We start from the raw sequence: 20851 nt of genomic DNA on the forward strand, positions 1-20851 counted from the left end.
GACAGAAAGCGTTGTGGTTTTCCTCAGTATTTTATATGTTTACACTTTCTGAAGAAATGTCTTGGTCGGCAAAAAAAGTTTTTGGTAGATTTATTTATTGCTGTTTGATATGGTAATTGGAATTTGAACCTCTGGCTTTTTGTATTCCCCCAGCAATTCTGTTGCTGAGTATCTGGCCTAACTGGCTGCTTGTTACTGCTCTTACAGTAACTGGCCCATACTGTGGGAAGGAATGCAGCTGTGTCCAAAATGGGAAAAAGGTCTTCTCATTAATTAGCTCTCAAAAAATGCAGGGTCACAAAACCAGTTACTGGAATGCAGCTAAAATTAAACGTTCAGTAACCTGGACCATTACCTAAACCTCCCTTAGACTATAAAGCAAAAATAAAAACAACTCTAATCTAAATTACCAACAAGATGATTGGGAGGGGAAAAACAGGCAGAAATAATATATCCATGGTTAAAATGTGATGTTCAAAGGTTTCAAAGTTATACAAGAGTTCCTACTTTCTCAATAGGCTTATCCACCAATGATGTCATGAGTTGAATCTTCTTCATTATTTTCTGTTGAGTGCATGACATCATCAGTGGAACAGTTCATTTGAAAAGAGGGGAACAAAGGTACAATAAAGGTTGAGGCGCTATCTCGAGATGTTCAAATAGGAACAACGGGTTCCAACAAGTCACCAATTTAACTGTCAGACTTGTTTAAAATAAAGTATATATGCGCTGCTGGTTTGAGGAGTTACAGTACTTGAAAAGTTGCCCATATGCAAGGATGTTATGCTAAACCTTTATAAATCACTAGTTAGGCCTCAGCTGGAGTATTGTGTCCAATTCTGGGCACCACATTTTAGGAAGGGTGTCAAGGGTTTGGCGAAGGTGCAGAAAAGATTTACTAGAATGGTACCAGGAATGAGGGACTTCATTTATGTGGAAATTAGAGAAGCTGGGGTTCTTCTTAGAGTGGAGAAGGTTAAGAGGAGATTCAATATAGATGTTCAAAATTATGAGGGAAATTGATAGAGTAGATAATGGGAAATTGTTTCCACTGGCAAGAGGATTGTTAACCAGAGGACAGATTTAAGATAATTGGCAAAAAATTCCTGGGGGAAGATGAGAATTTTTTTTTTTTAATGCAGCGAGTTGTTAAGATCTGGAATGCACTGCCTGAAAGGGTGGTGGAAACAGATTCAATAGTAACTTTCAAAGGGGAATTGGATGAATACTTGAAAAGGAGAAATTTGCAGGGCTGTGGGCAAAGGGAAGGTGAATGGGACCAATTGGATAGCTCTTTCAGAGATCCAGCACAGACAGGAGGGGCAGAATGGCCTCCTTCTGTTCTGTATGATTCCATGCTAGTAAGCAGAAGGATGCTTAGTGATGCACTTACTATTTAATATGTCCTGCAATTATATTTATACAATAGGAATGGGGGCATGAACGTACCACAACTTCGAGAGGGTTTGGACTAAAAATTATTCTGGATAACGAGAATATTTGTGAAGAAAAGTTAAGGAAATTGGTCCTACTTTCTTTGGAAGCAAAGGAAGACTTCAAGGCGACCTAATTAAAGGTTTCCTAGTCTTGCTTACCTGCATATGGGCAGAATTTCAAGTAAGTCCTCCAACTAACAGCACATATATACTTTATTTTAACACGTTTGACAGTTAAATTAAGAAGGTAAAATGCAAAATTGATCAAGACAAATCCTTCCCTGTTATGAAGGGCTCAAATATCATCAGATGCAAGTTCAAATTTAGAGGAAGAAGGGGAGTCAAGTTGGAGGATTTTCTGCAGTAAAGTCCTTGTGGACTAACTTATCCAGAAAGCTATTGAAGTGGGCACTGTTGATGGGTTCTTCATGCAGGGGTGGCATGTGCCTTGCTGGGAGAGTCACCCGTGCAATGGTTAGGTTTGGGGACTGGATCCGCTCGCCGCGGGGCCCCTGATTGTGCACTTGTAGGACCTCAATGCCGCCCGACTGCATCGATAACCGGGAAGATCCATACGGAGCAGCCAACTCTAATTGTCTCCCCTGGGTTTGTCAGGTTGATGCATTTCTGAATAGAGAAAGGACTGAGGAAATAAGGGGAGAATATCCGCCTTAGCGTTCCTGCACTTGTAGGAAACACAAAGTTGTAATTTGCCCACCCCCTGCTCTGTCCATGATTTTCTATTGGAAAATATCAGACTTCAGGTACACAATTTCCTGATGTCTGCTATCAGCTGGCACAGTTCTATACCAGAAAGACTGAAGGGGAAAAGTTCTCTTTTACCAGCAAGGTGGGTCGAAGGGGTTGAGATTTCAGGACTCGGTTGTAGACTATGCAACTTATTGTATTGTCTACAATGTTCAAGAAATACTGAGAACCCTCAATAATTTGCCAATTGAGCTCCAGTGGCCAGATTACTGTTTGAAGCTTCTTGATGCTTTCTCGATTGACTTCTCCAAAAAGTGTCTGGACAGCTATCTGGGTATCAGCTGTCAGCCTCTGAGGTTCAGGTCCCACTCCAGAGATGGATGCACAAAATCTATGACTGAGGGAGCGCTGCATTGTCGAAAGTGACACCTTTTGCACGAGATGTTAAACCAAGGTCCCGTCTGCACTCTCAGACGGACGTAAAAGATCAAATGGCACTATTCGAAGAAGAGCCGGGGAGTTCTCCCCAGTGTCCTAGTTAGCATTTATCCCTCAGTCAACAGTGCTATGATGTGGTCATTTTTACATTGCTGCCACATTTCCTATATAAAGCGCTTTGGGATGTTGTGAAAGGATAATTATAGGGATAGAGGATCAAACACTCCATGGAGTATGATGCCACTCATCTTGTTCTGTACAAATTAATGTTATTTCTGGAATGCACCAACTTGGACTAAATGACTTGAGATTAATAGCTGATTGATAGCTGGAGCTTTTCACTCAATTGCTTCTGAGCTCAGGGAGGAATCTTATGATTTATTCTTCTTGGAAGAGTTACCTATGGTTAGTTGCCATCTCAAGTGAATCTATGTCAAGAGAGTTTCAATACAGTACAGGTTGTACATGGTCTGTTGAAAAGAGCAAGCTTGGTGGGACAAATAGCCCTTTCTTTGTGTTGCAATATTCAACTGGAAAAGCATAGCTGCTTCCAGATGTAACTGACTGGAATAGCTTATACAATATGCAGTGCTGTCCAATTATGGTAAGCACAGTCTGTCCATAACTACAATAACAACAACTTACATTTATATCGCACCTTTAACATAGGAAAATGCCCCAAGGTGCTTCACAGGAGTGTGTACACAGAAATTGACACCAGGCCAAATTAGGAGACATTAGGACAGATGACCAAAGGGAGGGCTTTATAGGAGGAGAGAGAGGGTGGAGAGGTTTACATGGAGAATTCTAGAGATTAGTGCCTAGATGGCTGAAGGCATGCCATTGGTAGTGTGAAGGGAGTGGGATGGCGGGGGGAGGAGGTGGGGAATGGACAAGATGCCAGATTTGGAGGATTGCAAATTTTTTGGAGGGTTGTAGTGTTGGAGAAGGTTACAGAGATAGGGAGGCAAGTCAGAGGACATTGTGTCAAAACTATATGGCACTCTGGTCAGACTACATCTCGAGTACTGTTTTGGTCACCTTAACAAGAGAGACATTCAAGCCCTCCGGGCAGTACAGAGAAGAGTCATGACGCTGATTCTTAGTGTCAGAGGACTGATATGAGGAAAGATTAGAGAAACTAGATCTCTTCCGTTTTGAGTCAGGGCAACTGACAGCAGGGCTCAGAGATGTACTTAAGATAGTTAAACACCTTCTGCTAATTTATTTTTGAGATGTAGGCAATGCACGCATGTCAGTACTTATTGCCCATCCTGAGTCACCTATGAGATCATTATGAGTCAATCATGTAGTGTGGGACTAGAGTCACATATAGGCCAGACATGTGACCATTGTTCCTGGTACTAGCCAGCACTTTACTCGATTTAATCAAGTCAGTTTCCATGGTGGTATTTCATCTCACGATCTCTGGTTATGCTAGTCTGGGTAGGGTTGTGGAGGCAAAATCTTAGGATCATTTAACTGGCAATTGAATGCTTGTAATGGAGGGACTGAAGGTTTTTCCGGATGGATGAGCTAGAATTACATGGAATTACATAGAATATACGGCATAGAAACAGGCCATTTGTCCCAACCAGTCCATGCCAGCGTTTATGTTCCACTCGAGCCTCCTCCCATCCTTCCTCATCTAACTCTATCAGCATAACCAGCAATTCCCTTCTCCCTCATGTGCTTATCTAGCTTCCCCTTAAATGCATATATACTACTTGCCTCAACCACTCGCTGTGGTAGCGAGTTCCACATTCTCACCACTCTCTAGGTAAAATATTTCTCATAATATTGCTATCACAATTCAACAGATTGATGAAATCTTTTCAAAAGCTGACAATGAATTTGTGGCATTCACTAATCTTGAAAGCCAGTCTTTATGAAACATAAATGTTACGGCAAGCTAAATTTTGCCAAAAGAGGAGGTGCTGTTCATTGTATCAGATGAGAAAAGCCTCAGAGACTTAAAAAAATAAATTCTTATCAGTTTTTAAAGAGTTTCTATAGATTTATAGGTATGATTGTCACCTTGTTTCACACAGCACATGCAGGGTCATTGACTGAGGCAGTAAATCATTGAGTTGTACATAATCGAATGTACTATAGTTGAAGGGATGAGGTACTATATGTTGGCGCTGTGGTCCCAGAGGGAGGTAGCTAAGCAAGGAAAGTAAGAAAACGCTGTGTGGGGTGGGCATGGCGGGGGTGGGGGGGTGCGGGAGTGAAGAGACTGATTTCTGTTGGGTCAGAATACCACTGAAGTAAGTCTTTGCTCTTTAATAAAGCTTTCGAATGGAATTGGAGTTTTGTCACTCATCTCTTCTTGTGCTTCTACCTCATAATGGTGTCCAATTAAAAATAATGTAGTGTAGTGTACTTCGTTACGGAAATACCTTGCAATCAAATATTGTGCTTCTTGAGTTCAGATGGTGACATTGTCATGGTCATTGATAAGAATATAAAGAAAGACTTGAATTTATATAGCGCCTTTCACGACCACTGGATATCTCAAAGCACTTTACAGCCAATGAAATATTTTTGTAATGTGGGAAATGCAGCAGCCAATTTGTGCACAGCAAGATCCCACTAACAGAAATGTGATAATGACCAGATAATCTGTTTTTGTTATGTTGATTGAGAGTTTAATATTGGCCAGGACACTGGGGATAACTCCCATACTCTTCTTCGAAATAGTGTCATGGGATCTTTAATGACCACCTCAGAGAGCATAAGGGGCCTCGGTTTAACATCTGATCCAAAAGATGGCTCCTCCCACAGTGTAGCACTCCCTCAGCACGGCACTGGAGTGTCAACCTAGATTTATGTGCTTAAGTCCCTAGAGTGGGACTTGAACCCACTACCTTCTGACTCAGAGGTGAGAGTGTTACCCACTGAGCCACAGCTGACATAGGAACCACCTTACATTATCCCTACGAAGCTCTATATTATGCTTTACATTATCCCTACCTGTACTTATCCTTCTTACCCTCAATCCCATGTTATCATCTCTATCTCTACATATCCTTATAATCCTCAAATGCATTCCTAACCAGCTCTTTTTATTAAAGTTGAATGACACAGGATTAACTGCTCTAGCTGGGAGTCTGATTCACATATCCACAACTCTGCGGGGAAAATAAAATTCCTTCCAATCGTAAGTTTTGGCTTGGACTTGTCAACTCAATACTTGCTTTCTTGTTGAAAAGTAGCAGGTGGCAAAAAGACACAATGGGCTAGAATTTCGGTTTTCAGCGAAAACGGTATTTTTACGCCAAAATTACCGTTTTCGCTTCGCTATCATTAGTCGCTATCATTAGTAGGCCCGATCTTTGGCTTTTAATTTTCGCAGTGGCAAAAATTGGCGTTGCACGAGGATTCGCTGAGCAAACCGTGAATTTCGGCAACTTTAGTCCGGGGCCGATAGCGCGGTGGGAGAAAGAAACACAACAAAATAAATTGCAAAAAAAAACATTCACAAAACCCTTACCTACTAAATCACTGAAAAAGAATTAAAAAATAAAAACTTTAACTTACCTTTTTTGCAGGTCTTCATACTTACCGCTACTGGCAGGGCTGCAAAGCAGGATTTTCCCGGTCGGTACAGAGTACGGGTGCGGAGGGAGCCAAAAATCGATCGCAAATGCTATTTCGGGTGTTGCATGTCCTCTCCCCAGTGGTACGTGGCAAATGTCACTGCAAAAATGTCACCGAAGATCCCGCCGACTGGGTTTTCACCATGGAGGGTGAAATAGTGGCAAAAACCTGGTCGCAAAGTCAGCAAATTTCTAGCCCTCTGTGACTGCATTGTATTACTCAGTGGAGTAATCAGCCCATGCCCAGCAGTGATTGGGTTAAGCAGTTTAATGTACAATCCATTCCACTTAGGGGGGCCGTGTGCCTTAATTGTGGATGCAGGCAGTTATTCTTAACATGGAGGTCCTGCCACCATCTGCCAATCAAAATAATTGCTTTTCGACATGAAAATGAAGTATAAGCTGCGCAAAATCCATTTCATACACACCACTTCAAAAGAGCAAAAAATATGGGCTACTTTAAGCATTTCCAAAATGAGGGTGCTAGAATGCTAACCCTTTGTAAAACAACTTTCCAAACTATTCTTTAATAATGTGGATTATTGTGGTACCCTAGCAACTGCGTGCTGGGATAGCCTAATTACTTAGAGCCTGAATCCAAAATGGAGGCCCCAGCTAAACTAGGGAGAGCACGTCAATAAAATTAACATATGCAACTTTAAAAAAGTTGTTCAAGCATGGTTTCGTTGCCAAATCATGAAATGCTCAGTAATTTAATTGTAAATTGTATAATTCTAATACATAGGTTAAGAAATAAAATACTCTGTAATTTGAAATTGAAATGTCCTTAAATTTTTTGTATTTCTATTCCCATTAATACAAAAGTGTTATGGTTGTTCCATTTATTTACACTACTACTGGTGACCAGATTAGGTTTGTTCAACCTAGGAATTTGGGCATCCTCAACAGTTCAGCAAGTTGATCCAGTGATTAGATGGGCTATCCAGGCCAAGAATGTTCCACGTTCAATCACCTGTGCCTTCTCAAGTTCGCTCTTCTCCAGCCAGGATGACAAAATAACCTCTGCGTGCCTCGGTTAGGGATGTGAAAACTGGCCGGGGTTGCTGCTCCCAATAGGTACCTGGTGACCCTTGCATGCCTTTGAATATCAGATGAGGAGCGGATCGAAGGCAACTGTGCCTGAATAGTCTGCTGACGCTTGCTGCCGAGGCTCACGTATGGCTAGTTGAGCCGAGGTACTGGAGGTGGCTGGTGCATAGGAACTGGATCCCCAGCAAGTAGTCAACGACTTCAGAAGAGATGGGAGAAAATCGGCAAGGTAAATGAAAGTGAACTCGTCATTAATAGGATGGGTGCAAGAGAAACATTATCATGTGGAGGGAGGAGGGGAGATTATCCTATTTGCGAGGGGAGAGAAATTATCATTTAAAACAATCATTCTGGGGATATGGACGTTGCTAGCAAGACCACATTTATTGCCCATGTTAGGTGCCCTTGAGAAGGTGGTGGTGAGCTGCCTTCTTGAACCGCTGCAGTCTGTGTGCTGAAGGTATTTTTAGGCAGGGAGGATCATGATTTTAACCCAGCGACTGTGAAGGAGGGGTGATAGATGTCAAAGTTAAGCTGGTGTGTGACTTTGAGAGGCACTGGGAGGTGATGGTTTTTCCATACACCTGCTGCCTGTTCCTTCCAGGTGGTGGAGACTGTGGGTTTGGGTAAGGTTGGCGAGTTGCTGCAGCGCATTCTGTAGAGAGGACACACTGCAGCTATGGTGTGCCGGTGGTAGAGGGAATGGGAGCGATTAAATGTTGATATGGAGGGGCGAGGATTGACATTATCAGATACTATTATTCCTCAATTTCATCATGATGATTTTGTGTACGAGTGAACAATGACATAATTCCATCCACTTGTTTACAAACAATGTCCCAAAGCTGTTCACTCAGTTTTTCAAGAGCAGTGGTTGGAGTTTGAAGTATCACTGCATACAGATGTTTCTGGCATCTGTGCAAATTCTATCACATTGTAGTGTCTTACACACAGCAACTCTGAATAGTCCCCATTATCCATTGTCAGTCAGATCACAAGAGGGGAGTTTTTGGATGAAGAAGGTCCTGAGGCCCATTTGATGTCATCGCTCCAGAATATCGGTCCTGTCTTCCTATTACAGCGTCAAGCTGATTCTTAAATGAGTAAAAGTGTTGTGGCCTCAACCACCCTTTGTGCCGACTTGTTCCAGCTGTTGCTCGCCCTCAGTGCAAACCAATTCTTCTTGGCATCTGTCCTGAACTTGTTATTCACAACCTTGATCCTGTGAAAGGAAAAGAAAGGACTTGCATTTATATCGCGCCTTTCATGACTTCAGGACGCCCCAAAGCACTTCAAAGTCAATTAAATATTTTTGAAGTGTAATCTGTTGTAATGTACGAAACGTACCAGCCAATTTGCACACAGCAAGGTCCCGCAAGCCGCAAATGCGATAATGACCAGATAATCTGCTTTTAGTGATGTTGGTTGAGGGATAGATATTGGCCAGGACACTGGGGAGAACTCCCTGTTCTTCTTCGAAATAGTGCCGTGGGATGTTCTATTCCCTGGGTGTTACTTGCTTTTCTTATCACATTGAGTATCATATGTACTTCTGAAAGATTCTCTCTGCGATGCCTCCTTTCAAGTCTGAAGAGCCTCTGCTTACTCCGTTGTTCTTGTGGCTCATAGCGCCAGCCTTGATGCTCTCCTGTGCACGGCCTCCAAAGCCGGGCTGATCCCCATTGTCACGGAGACCTTAACTCTATGCAATACTCCAGGTACAGCTCACAGCTCAAAAACCTGTGGGCACACATTACTGCAACAACAACAACAACTTGCATATATATATCACAGGAGCGTACTCAGACAAGAAGGTTTGTACCAACCCCTCGCCTGTACGGGCTGTGTGTGTGTGTGGTCTGGCGGCGTAGAGTGTGTCTTCAGGAACTGCCGGCTCATGACCTCTCCTCCAATAAAGAGTAACATGAATTCGCACTGGAGATGTAGGGGTGCTTATCCTCACAGTAAATCTAAATTTTTGTTGTTTTTTCAAATTACGTACAGTACATTTTTCACATAACTTGGCCTGCAACCTTTATCTTGTGTAAATAAAACAATCTGCTTTCTGTTTGTGTCAAAACTCCGAAAAAAAAAAGTAGCTTCCCATAATATATTGCAGCTTGAAGTCCTTGGGTTCTATGGGAACATTCTTCAAAAACATTTTTACCAAACAATTCCACTGGTTACCACAGGATTTATTTGCTTACATTTTGTTTTGTTTTTCTTTTCTTCTGCTTTTGCCTCTTTTGGTGATCCATAACACCCCGCTACGGACCATTCCTTCCCCAGCCCCCCATATCTCCCTCCTCCATCCAATTTCCTGCTCTCCTCTCTTGAAGGTGATGACTCTTGATGGAGTATGGTTCCGCATGCCTCAACAACAACAGCCAATTGCATTTATATAGCACCTTTAATGTAGTAAAATGTCCCAAGGCACTTCTCTGGAGCGATATCAAACAGACTTTGACACCGAGCCACATAAGGAGATATTAGGACAGGTGGCCAGAAGTTTGCTCAAAGAGTTATGTTTTAAGCTGCATCTTAAAGCATAAGAGAGGTGGGGAAGTGGAGAGGTTTAGGGAGGTAATTCCAGAGCTTAGGGCCTAAGCAGCTGAAGCACGGCCGCCAATGGTGGAGCGATTAAAATCTGGGAGGTGCAAGGTGCCAGAGTTGGAGGAGCCCAGAAATCTCGGAGTGTTGTAGGACTGGAGAAGATTAAAGATAGGGCGGGTTTGAAAACAAGGATGAGAAGTTTAAAATTGAGGTGTTCCTGGATCGGAAGCCAATGCAGATTAGCAAGCACAGGGGTGATCTGGACTTAGGACACAGCTGTAACCTTTTGGATGAGCTCAAATTTACGTAGAGTGGAATAAGACCTCATCGAAATGTCTTTTCTATGTTTGTGAGAGTGTTGGTAGGACTATTCAACCATGGGGGCCATCACAACCACGAGTCCTGCCCTCAACTGCCATCCTCCACACATTCCACTGGGTGTGCAAGGTCAAGCTAATCTTTCTCCCCCTTCTCCCTGTTCAAAGGGTGTTAAGGCCACTTGTAGCAGCCTGACTTCTGCCATGGCTTGATACCTGCTACCTCAGCACAGACTAATCATTCAACCTGGGAGCTTCTAGTCTGTATGGCTTAGTACTATGTGTTTTACCATTGGGTGTGCAAATAATTCCTGATCCGAGGGGGTGGATCTTTTTCTACTACTTAAAATTTTTACTCATTTAGTGATCATTGAAGTGAGTTATGTGAATGCGGGAAAACTATTTAATCTGTATATTTGCAGCCAGTGTCCGCATCAAGTAATTGCAAGTCAAGTGACAGGACAGGTTAAATACTGGGGAAAGGCTTCTCTGCTCTGCCCCACTGTGATATCTCCATTTCCCACACACCAGCCAACTTGTCACTTTGTTTACAGAGAAACTAGTGCTGACTTCATGCCAAAATGAGGGATACCGGTGACCAGTCGGATTTGGGTTCATACTGCCCCAGAGTCACTCAACGGCCTAGAGAGTCTCGCACCGTGACACACACCAGCAGCTGGGACACCGTGCCGTGGCCATTAGTATGAATTTCAGTCCCAGTCTCCTGACCGCACATTATCTGCCTTTGTGGCTATATCTGCTGGTCCATGCTCTTGGAGTGAGAATCAGGGAATACTGTTGGAAACGGGCTTAACGCAGACCCCTCTTGTGTTGTGTGTGACACTGCGTGGTTTCACATTCAGACCCCACATGGATTAGGAAGTGCTGAATCCATTCCTCCTGCTACTGCTGCTGCTGTGAGTCTGCAACTATTGACGGTCATCCCAGACCCAGTGACGCAGCAGACCTTATTCCAACTTGAGCTGCATAGTCTGCAGTGTTACACAGCCCCGGAATGGGAAGAGAGAGAGACTCGCCATCATTTAACTTCTTTTTACACCAGCTTGTTAGAAAGGATTTTATAGTCTTTCTCCTCCCCCACAAACTGTTCTGTCATGTATTCTGACTTTTTTTGTAACACTGAGTGCTGATAATATCATTGGGAAAAACTGCCTGTCAGGAAGTCAATACTCGTCACATAGTTTCCTGCTGTAACACACACCTTCCTCAAACTGTAAAACTGCAGCTCCTTATCTCTCTCAGCCTTCCCTTCCTTCTACAATCCAGATGATGCTGTCATCACCTAAGCACTACTATACTGTCTTTACTCAGTTGGCAGCACTCTCCCTGTGAGTCAAAAGACTGTGGGGCCGAAATTCAGGGTCTCAAAGAGACCCATTAATGCCCGCTTGCGGTGGCCATTCCTAAAAATCGAATGGCCGCCGCTTTGGGGTCAACAGGCCAAACCAACCTAAATTCAGGTTGGGGATTTTTCGGCCTGGACCCCATCCCGCCCAAGTAGTTGCACCGCCAATGTTGAGCAATAAAATAAATACTTACCAGCGATTTTCAGCTCAACTGGTCGATCTCCCACCGCTCAGCGCCCCCGACAGGTTTTTCTGCCGGCGCACCATCTCCGCACTGAGTGCGGCCCGGCAGCACAGCAGCCCTTAAAGGGGAGGGCCCATTGCCCTGGCCGCAATGCAAAAATTTTGACGGCTGACTTGCCGATCGGCCGGCAAAATACTGTCCCCGGGTTCAGCCGGGCCGCCAACAGGCAGCCTGGCACCCCCTCTTGGGTGCCAGGCCACTGGCCCGGCCGAAAGACTCCCTGGGGGCCCAGTGGCCAAAGTTGAAAAATGATAGAATCTCTCCCCTTTAACAGAGGGAAGAGAGCATGGTGACGCACACGTGCTGCGACATCACCACGACTCCACCGCTGATTGACAGCGGCGGAGGCCCCGACCGACCCATTTTCAGCCAGTCAGCCTGGCTTTGAGTCTAAGGCCCGCTCCCATTATGATCCATTTCCCGTAGGACTTTGAAGTCCTGAAAATGGATCTACTTACCGTACTAGGAATTCCAGCGGTAAGTACCACTCCAAAACTCATACGTGTGCCAGCTTTCTGGTGCACCTGAATTTTGACTCTTGTGGGTTTGAGCCTCACAGTGGAGTTAAGGCTGCACTAGCGCTGTACTGAAGTAGTGCTATATTGTCAGGGGTGGTGTCTTTAGGATGACATGTTCAGCCAAGACCCTACCTGTTTAAGGTGACGTATAAGCTCCAATTTGAAGAGGAGCGGGGCGTTCCCCTAGTCTCCTGGCCAGCTGTGACTGCTGTGCAAAAATAAATCCATTGGTTGTAAAGTGCCATATCATGCAATTTCCTTCTTTTCTATTCTTTTCAGCTCTGGTGGCTTCCTGTACTGTTGGCCTCAGCTCTTCATTAGATAAAGAGAATGTCTGAGCTAGAAAGTGGTTGAAATTATCATTGGTAGATGTGATCATTAACTTGGGTGATTCAATGATCACACCATTAAACTACAGGCCTCTTAAACCAATTTCTTTATACTCTCGGGTTCAGTACCTCTGCATGGCCAGTACTCTTAATTATGTTCTCAGCACTTGTCAAAACAAAGCAATTAGGAGAGAAAACAAAATAACTGAAATAGCCAAACTGAGAAAAAGCACACAACATCATAATTGTTATTGTTTGATATTTAAAAGAGTTAGTAAGGGTGAGAATCTATCTTTAAATTGGTACCCAAAGACTTGAGCACACATTTCTAATAATCCATATATGCCATTTTTAAATCGCCAAATCTTTAGTTATTTAATGTGTAATACTCAATACTCAGTAAAATGATTTTTTATATCAGTTTTATTCCATTTATGACTCCTTAATAATGTTTGGACCACCATTTTGAAAGTCTCCAAACAGTTGGACTATTACGAGAGACAAACCACCTACCTGAAATGTTGCACAACTAAATAACACCTCGTCTGTCATCAGCTCAGCTCTCCCCAGGTGGGCAGGGGAAACGTTTCAAGGACACCCGCAAAGCCTCCTTGATAAAATGCAACATCCTCATCGACACCTGGGAGTCCCTGGCCAAAGACCACCCTAAGTGGAGGAAGAGCATCCGGGAGGGCGCTGAGCACCTTGAGTCTCGTCGCCGAGAGTGTGCAGAAAGCAAGCGCAGGCAGTGGAAGGAGCGTGCGGCAAACCAGACTCCCCACCCACCCTTTCCTCCACCCACTGTCTCTGTCCCACCTGCGACAGAGACTGTAATTCCCGTATTGGACTGTACAGTCACCTGAGAACTCTCTTTTAGAGTGGAAGCAAGTCTTCCTCGATTTCGAGGGACTGCCTATGATGATGATGATCTCCCTGCTCCTAGAGGGGATCTCCCCTGCCCTGGTAGGTACTCCTTGTGCCTGATTTAAAAAGATTGCACATGTACAGATAAGCACAGTGTTAGATCAAGGGGAATTACCAGCTTTTTACCCCAGTGTGAGTTCTTTGTGTTCAGCAGTTGAAATAAAAATCTCTGTGACATTGGCTACACTAGGCTGACGGGAATTGTCTGCTTTCAGCGGTGACACACTTGCCATTGAGTCAGAAGGTTATGTGTTTGAGTCCTACTCCAGGCCTTGAGCCACATTATCTAGACTGAAATTTCAATGCAGTACTGAGGTGCTGCCTTTCGGATGAGACCTGAGGCCCAGTCTGCCCTTTCAAATAAATATAAAAGATCCCATGGCATTGTTCGAAGAAGAGAAGGGGAATTCTCCCTGGTGTCCTGGCTAATATTTTTCCTCAACCAATGGTTAAAAATAGGTTACAAAAGGCAAAATAGTGTGGATACTGGAATCTGAAATATAAACAAATATTTCCAGCATTTTCTGTTGATATGCTAAAATCAGGCTATCTGGTTGTGTATCTCAATGCTGCTTCTGGGGCCTTGCTGTATGTGAATTGGCTGCCACGTCTCCCTACAAATCAACGGTGACTGCACTTCAGAAGTACTGCATTGATGTGAAGCATTTTAAGATGTCCTCAGGTTGTAAAAGGTGCTGTATAAATGCATCTTCTATCGTTCTCTTACATGGTGTGCTCTATACTTAGATGAGGTCGCGCACAACACAAATCAGACCACGAATTCTGAGTTTGGCAAAGGGTCACCTCGGGAAAAGAAAGGATAAACTTGCATTTATATAGCGCCCTTCATGACGACCGGACGTCCCAAAGTGCTTTACAGCCAATGAAGTACTTTTTGATGTGTGGTCACTGTTGTAATGTAGGAAAATGAACTAGTGCCTTCAGGGAGAATAATCAGTGCACAAAGAGATATGGCAGTCTCACTCATTTGAAGTGAGACTTACACATTTTGATTTAAAGTGTGGCACTCTTCAAAATCAGCAGAGCTGCATTTGTTGAAAGGGTTTTTATTCTCACTCTCTCCTTGACCAAAAGTGATGTTTCGCCCTGTTGTTGGAAGTTCTGTTTTTGCAAGTCCGACCTCTCAGGTCAAACACTGGTTACCTGCTTGAATCCTGAATTTCAAAAGAGACAGTGTCTCTTTGAAGTTGCAAGTTTAAAAAAAAATATCTCCTTCTGTGGAAACTTGGCAATTGGCTGGGTGAAGGGAGGGGAGCCAGCTTTCTGTGGTGACGCTGTGCACTGTACAGTCTGCGAGATGCTTTGGGAGTTTACAAGCCGCTGGACAGGAAATCTTTGGCATATCGTATCTGGGACTGTTTGGAGTTATTTCAGTCTGTGACACCAGACCACAGGATGGTAGTTACAGAGGGAAGTGGTGCTCCAGGTCGTTCTCTTTCTGTGTTTTCAAACTCAAATAATTTGGGTGCTTCTGACAGAGTCACTCAGGTGAGTTCATGCGAAAGCTGCTGGAGCCTGCAGAGGTGAAGGTAGCGCTTTCCAGAAGGAAGGTGCTGGTGGTGGAGGAGGAGGGAGCGGGGGGAGGGGGGGGGGCGGCGGGGGGGGGAGGGGGCAGCAGGAGGGAAAAGGGGAGGAATTGGAAGGAAAAAAAGACAGTCAGAAAACATGACCAGAAAATGACGACACGTTCAGCCATGGCTCAGTTCATAGCCCTCTCACCTCTGAGTCTGAAGGATCTGGGTTCAAGGCCCACTCGAGTGCACTGATGATACAAAGATGGGTGGGAAAGCAAATGAGGAGGACGCAAAGAATCTACAAAGGGATATAGATAGGCTCAGTGAGTGGGCAAAAATTTGGCAGATGGAATATAATGTGGGAAAATGTGAAGTTATCCACTTTGGTAGGAAAAATAAAAAAACAAATTACTATTTAAATGGGGACAGATTACAAAATGCTGCAGTACAGAGGGTTCTTGTACATGAAACACAAAAAGTTAGCATGCAGGTACAGCAAATAATCAGGAAGGCAAATGGAATGTTGGCCTTTATTGCAAGGGGAATGGAGTATAAAGGCAGAGAAGTCCTGCTATAACTGTACAGGGCGTTGGTAAGACCGTGCCTGGAGTACTGCATACAATTTTGGTCTCCTTATTTGAGGAAGGATATACTTGCATTGGAGGCAGTTCAGAGAAGGTACATGAGGTTGATTTCTGAGATGAAGGGGTTGTCATATAAAGAAAGGTTGAGCAGGTTGGGCCTATACTTATTGGAGTTTCGAAGAATGAGGGTTGATCTTATTGAAACATAAGATTCTGAGGGGTCTTGACAGGGTAGATGCAGAGAGGATGTTTCCCCTTGTGGGGGAATCCAGAACGAGGGGGCATAGTTTCAGAATAAGGGGTCGCCCATTTAAGACCAAAATGAGGAGGAACTTCTCTCAGAGCGGCAGTTGGCGAGAGGTGGGAGCAGTGTCGGAGCGGCCTATAAAAGGCCCAGCAGGAGCTCGAGAGTCAGCGGCAGTTGGCGAGAGGTGGGAGCAGTGTTGGAGCGGCCTATAAAAGGCCCAGCGGGAGCTCGAGAGTCAGCGGCAGTTGGTGAGAGGTGGGAGCAGTGTTGGAGCGGCCTATAAAAGGCCCAGCGGGAGCTCGAGAGTCAGCGGCAGTTGGTGAGAGGCGGGAGCAGCGTCGGAGCGGCCTATAAAGGCCCAGCGGGAGCTCGAGAGTCAGCGGCAGTTGGTGAGAGGCGGGAGCAGCGTCGGAGCGGCCTATAAAAGGCCCAGCGGGAGCTCGCGAGTCAGCGGCAGTTGGTGAGAGGCGGGAGCAGCGTCGGAGCGGCCTATAAAGGCCCAGCGGGAGCTCGAGAGTCAGCGGCAGTTGGTGAGAGGCGGGAGCAGCGTCGGAGCGGCCTATAAAAGGCCCAGCGGGAGCTCGCGAGTCAGCGGCAGTTGGCGAGAGGTGGGAGCAGTGTCGGAGCGGCCTATAAAGGCCCAGCGGGAGCTCGCGAGTCAGCGGCAGTTGGCGAGAGGTGGGAGCAGTGTCGGAGCGGCCTATAAAGGCGTACCAGTGCAGCTTCAGCGGGAGAGAAAGCAAAAAAGAAGTAGAAAGAAATCAAAAGGTGACGTCACAGCCAATGGGATAAGTGATTGGCTGGTGATTGGTGAGTAGCTTTTCTTTTTCTTTTTATATCAGTAAGTAAACTGTAGCATTGTTATTACCAATTTAAGGGTATCTAAGGGTTAAGGCATGGCAGGAGAGATCGGTCACGTGATATGCTCCTCCTGTGCCATGTGGGAACTCAGGGACGCTTCCGGTGTCCCTTACGACTACATGTGTAAGAAGTGTATCCGCCTCCATCTCCTGATGGACCGCGTTGCGGAATTGGAGCTGAGGGTCGATTCACTCTGGAGCATCCACGATGCTGAGAATGACATAAGTGGCACGTGTAGTGAGTTGGTCTTACCGCATGAGAAGGATCCACAGCCAGCTAGGGAATGGAAGACCAGCAGGAAGAGTAGTACAAAGAAGGTACTGCAGGGGTTCCCTGTGGTCATCCCCCTGCAAAACAGATACACTGTTTTGAGTGCTGTTGAGGGAGATGACTCATTAGGGGAGAGCAACATCAGCCAAGTTCATGGCACCGTGGCTGGCTCTGTTGCACAGGAGGGCATAAAAAAGAGTGGGAGAGCGATAGTGATAGGGGATTCAATCATAAGGGGAATAGATAGGCGTTTCTGCGGCCGCAATCGAGAGTCCAGGATAGTATGTTGCCTCCCTGGTGCAAGGGTCAAGGATGTCTCCGAGCGAGTGCAGGATATTCTGAAAAGGGAGGGAGAACAGCCAGTTGTCGTGGTGCACATTGGTACCAACGACATAGGTAAAAAAAGGGATAAGGTCCTACGAGACGAATTTAAGGAGCGAGGAGTTAAATTAAAAAGTAGGACCTCAAAAGTAGTAATCTCGGGATTGCTACCAGTGCCACGTGGTAGTCAGAGTAGGAATCGCAGGATAGCACAGATGAATACGTGGCTTGAGCAGTGGTGCAGCAGGGAGGGATTCAAATTCGTGGGGCATTGGAACAGGTTCTGGGGGAGGTGGGACCAGTACAAACCGGACGGTCTGCACTTGGGCAGGAACGGAACCAATGTCCTAGGGGGAGTGTTTGCTAGTGCTGCTGGTGAGGAGTTAAATTAATATGGCAGGGGGATGGGAACCGATACAGGGAGACAGAGGGAAACAAAAAGGAGACAAAAACAAAAGACAGAAAAGAGATGAGTAAAAGTGGAGGGCAGAGAAACCAAAGGCAAGAAACAAAAAGGACCACTGAATATAAAAAGGCTGCAGGAGGGGTAAAAACTAAAAATCATGGTTTAAAAACTAGGTTGAAAACACTCTACCTAAATGCACGCAGCATTAGAAATAAAGTAAATGAGTTGACGGCACAAATCATTACAAATGGGTATGATTTGGTGGCCATTACAGAGACATGGTTGCAAGGTGGCCAGGACTGGGAATTAAACGTACAGGGGTATCTGACGATTCGGAAAGATAGGCAGGAAGGAAAGGGAGGTGGGGTAGCTCTGTTAATAAGGGATGATATCAGGCCAGTTGTGAGGGATGATATTGGCTCCAATGAACAAAATGCTGAATCATTGTGGGTGGAGATTAGAGATAGTAAGGGGAAAAAGTCACTGGTCGGCGTAGTTTATAGGCCCCCAGATAATAACTTCATGGTGGGGTGGGCAATAATCAAGGGAATAATGGAGGCATGTGAAAAAGGAACGGCAGTAGTTATGGGGGATTTTAACCGACATATCGATTGGTCAAATCAAATCGCAGGGGGTAGTCTGGAGGAGGAATTCATAGAATGCATACGGGATTGTTTCTTAGAACAGTATGTAACTGAGCCTACAAGGGAGCAAGCCATTTTGGATCTGGTCCTGTGTAACGAGACAAGAAAAATAAACGATCTCCTCGTAAAAGATCCTCTCGGAATGAGTGATCACAATATGGTTGAATTTGTAATACAGATTGAGGATGAGGAAGTTGTGTCAGAAACGAGAGTACTATGCTTAAACAAAGGGGACTACAGTGGGATGAGGGCAGAGTTGGCTAAAATAGACTGGAAACAAGGACTAAACGGTGGCACAATTGAGGAACAGTGGAGGACTTTTAAGGAGCTCTTTCATAATGCGCAACAAAAATATATTCCAGTGAAAAAGAAGGGCGGCAAGAGAAGAGATAACCAGCCGTGGATAACCAAGGAAATAAAGGAAAGTATCAAATCAAAGACCAATGCGTATAAGGTGGCCAAGGTTAGTGGGAAACTAGAGGATTGGGAAGATTTTAAGCAACAGCAAAGAATGACTAAAAAAGCAATAAAGAAAGGGAAGATAGATTATGAAGGTAAACTTGCGCAAAACATAAAAACAGATAGTAAAAGCTTTTACAGATATATAAAACGGAAAAGAGTGACTAAAGTAAATGTTGGTCCCTTAGAGGATGAAAAGGGGGATTTAATAATGGGAAATGTGGAAATGGCTGAGACCTTAAACAATTATTTTGCTTCCGTCTTAGAAACATAGAAACATAGAAAATAGGTGCAGGAGTAGGCCATTCGGCCCTTCTAGCCTGCACCGCCATTCAATGAGTTCATGGCTGAACATTCAACTTCAGTACCCCATTCCTGCTTTCTCGCCATACCCCTTGATCCCCCTAGTAGTAAGGACCTCATCTAACTCCTTTTTGAATATATTTAGTGAATTGGCCTCAACAACTTTCTGTGGTAGAGAATTCCACAGGTTCACCACTCTCTGGGTGAAGAAGTTCCTCCGCATCTCGGTCCTAAATGGCTTACCCCTTATCCTTAGACTGTGACCTCTAGTTCTGGACTTCCCCAACATTGGGAACATTCTTCCTGCATCTAACCTGTCTAACCCCGTCAGAATTTTATATGTTTCTATGAGGTCCCCTCTCATTCTTCTGAACTCCAGTGAATACAAGCCCAGTTGATCCAGTCTTTCTTGATAGGTCAGTCCCGCCATCCCGGGAATCAGTCTGGTGAACCTTCGCTGCACTCCCTCAATAGCAAGAATGTCCTTCCTCAGGTTAGGAGACCAAAACTGTACACAATACTCCAGGTGTGGCCTCACCAATGCCCTGTACAACTGTAGCAACACCTCCCTGCCCCTGTACTCAAATCCCCTTGCTATGAAGGCCAACATGCCATTTGCTTTCTTAACCGCCTGCTGCACCTGCATGCCAACCTACAATGACTGATGTACCATGACACCCAGGTCTCTTTGCACCTCCCCTTTTCCTAATCTGTCACCATTCAGATAATAGTCTGTCTCTCTGTTTTTACCACCAAAGTGGATAACCTCACATTTATCCACATTATACTTCATCTGCCATGCATTTGCCCACTCACCTAACCTATCCAAGTCGCTCTGCAGCCTCACAGCATCCTCCTCGCAGCTCACACTGCCACCCAACTTAGTGTCATCCGCAAATTTGGAGATACTACATTTAATCCCCTCATCTAAATCATTAATGTACAGTGTAAACAGCTGGGGCCCCAGCACAGAACCTTGCGGTACCCCACTAGTCACTGCCTGCCATTCTGAAAAGTACCCATTTACTCCTACTCTTTGCTTCCTGTCTGACAACCAGTTCTCAATCCATGTCAGTACACTACCCCCAATCCCATGTGCTCTAACTTTGCACATCAATCTCTTGTGTGGGACCTTGTCGAACGCCTTCTGAAAGTCCAAATATACCACATCAACTGGTTCACAGTGGAAGACACAAAAACCATGCCAAAAATTGCTGGTCATAGGAATGTGGGAAGGGAGGACCTTGAGATGATCACTATCACTAGGGAGGTAGTGCTGGACAGACTAATGGGATTGAAGGTAGACAAGTCCCCTGATCCGGATAAAATGCATCCCAGGGTATTAAAAGAGATGGCGGAAGTTATAGCAGATGCATTTGTTATAATCTACCAAAATTCTCTGGACTCTGGGGAGGTACCAGCGGATTGGAGAGCAGCTAATGTAACGCCTCTGTTTAAAAAAGGGGGCAGGCAAAAGGCAGGTAACTATAGGCCGGTTAGTTTAACATCTGTAGTGGGGAAAATGCTTGAAACTATCATTAAGGAAGAAATAGCGGGACATCTGGATAGGAATAGTGCAATCAAGCAGACGCAGCATGGATTCATGAAAGGGAAATCATGTTTAACTAACTTACTGGAACTCTTTGAGGATATAACGAGCATGGTGGATAGAGGTGTACCGATGGATGTGGTGTCTTTAGATTTCCAAAAGGCATTCGATAAGGTGCCACACAAA

General features: G+C 44.8%; 1 protein-coding gene across 3 annotated transcripts in view; it reads left to right on the forward strand.

The window, feature by feature from the left end:
* The window catches only part of daam2 (dishevelled associated activator of morphogenesis 2), a 397560-nt gene that overhangs the window by 31523 nt on the left and 345186 nt on the right, over window positions 1-20851 (forward strand). Inside the window, exon 1 of one of the 3 annotated variants that reach the window (XM_070885704.1) lies at window positions 1600-1617. The exons of the other annotated variants lie outside the window; for them this stretch is intronic. The gene's annotated coding sequence lies outside the window, so the exon portion shown is untranslated. Of the gene's footprint in view, window positions 1-1599; window positions 1618-20851 lie in introns of those variants that run through there. 3 annotated transcript variants of the gene reach the window in all.

The sequence above is a fragment of the Pristiophorus japonicus genome, chromosome 7 (genome assembly GCF_044704955.1).
Source record: "Pristiophorus japonicus isolate sPriJap1 chromosome 7, sPriJap1.hap1, whole genome shotgun sequence".
NCBI lineage: Eukaryota > Metazoa > Chordata > Chondrichthyes > Pristiophoridae > Pristiophorus > Pristiophorus japonicus.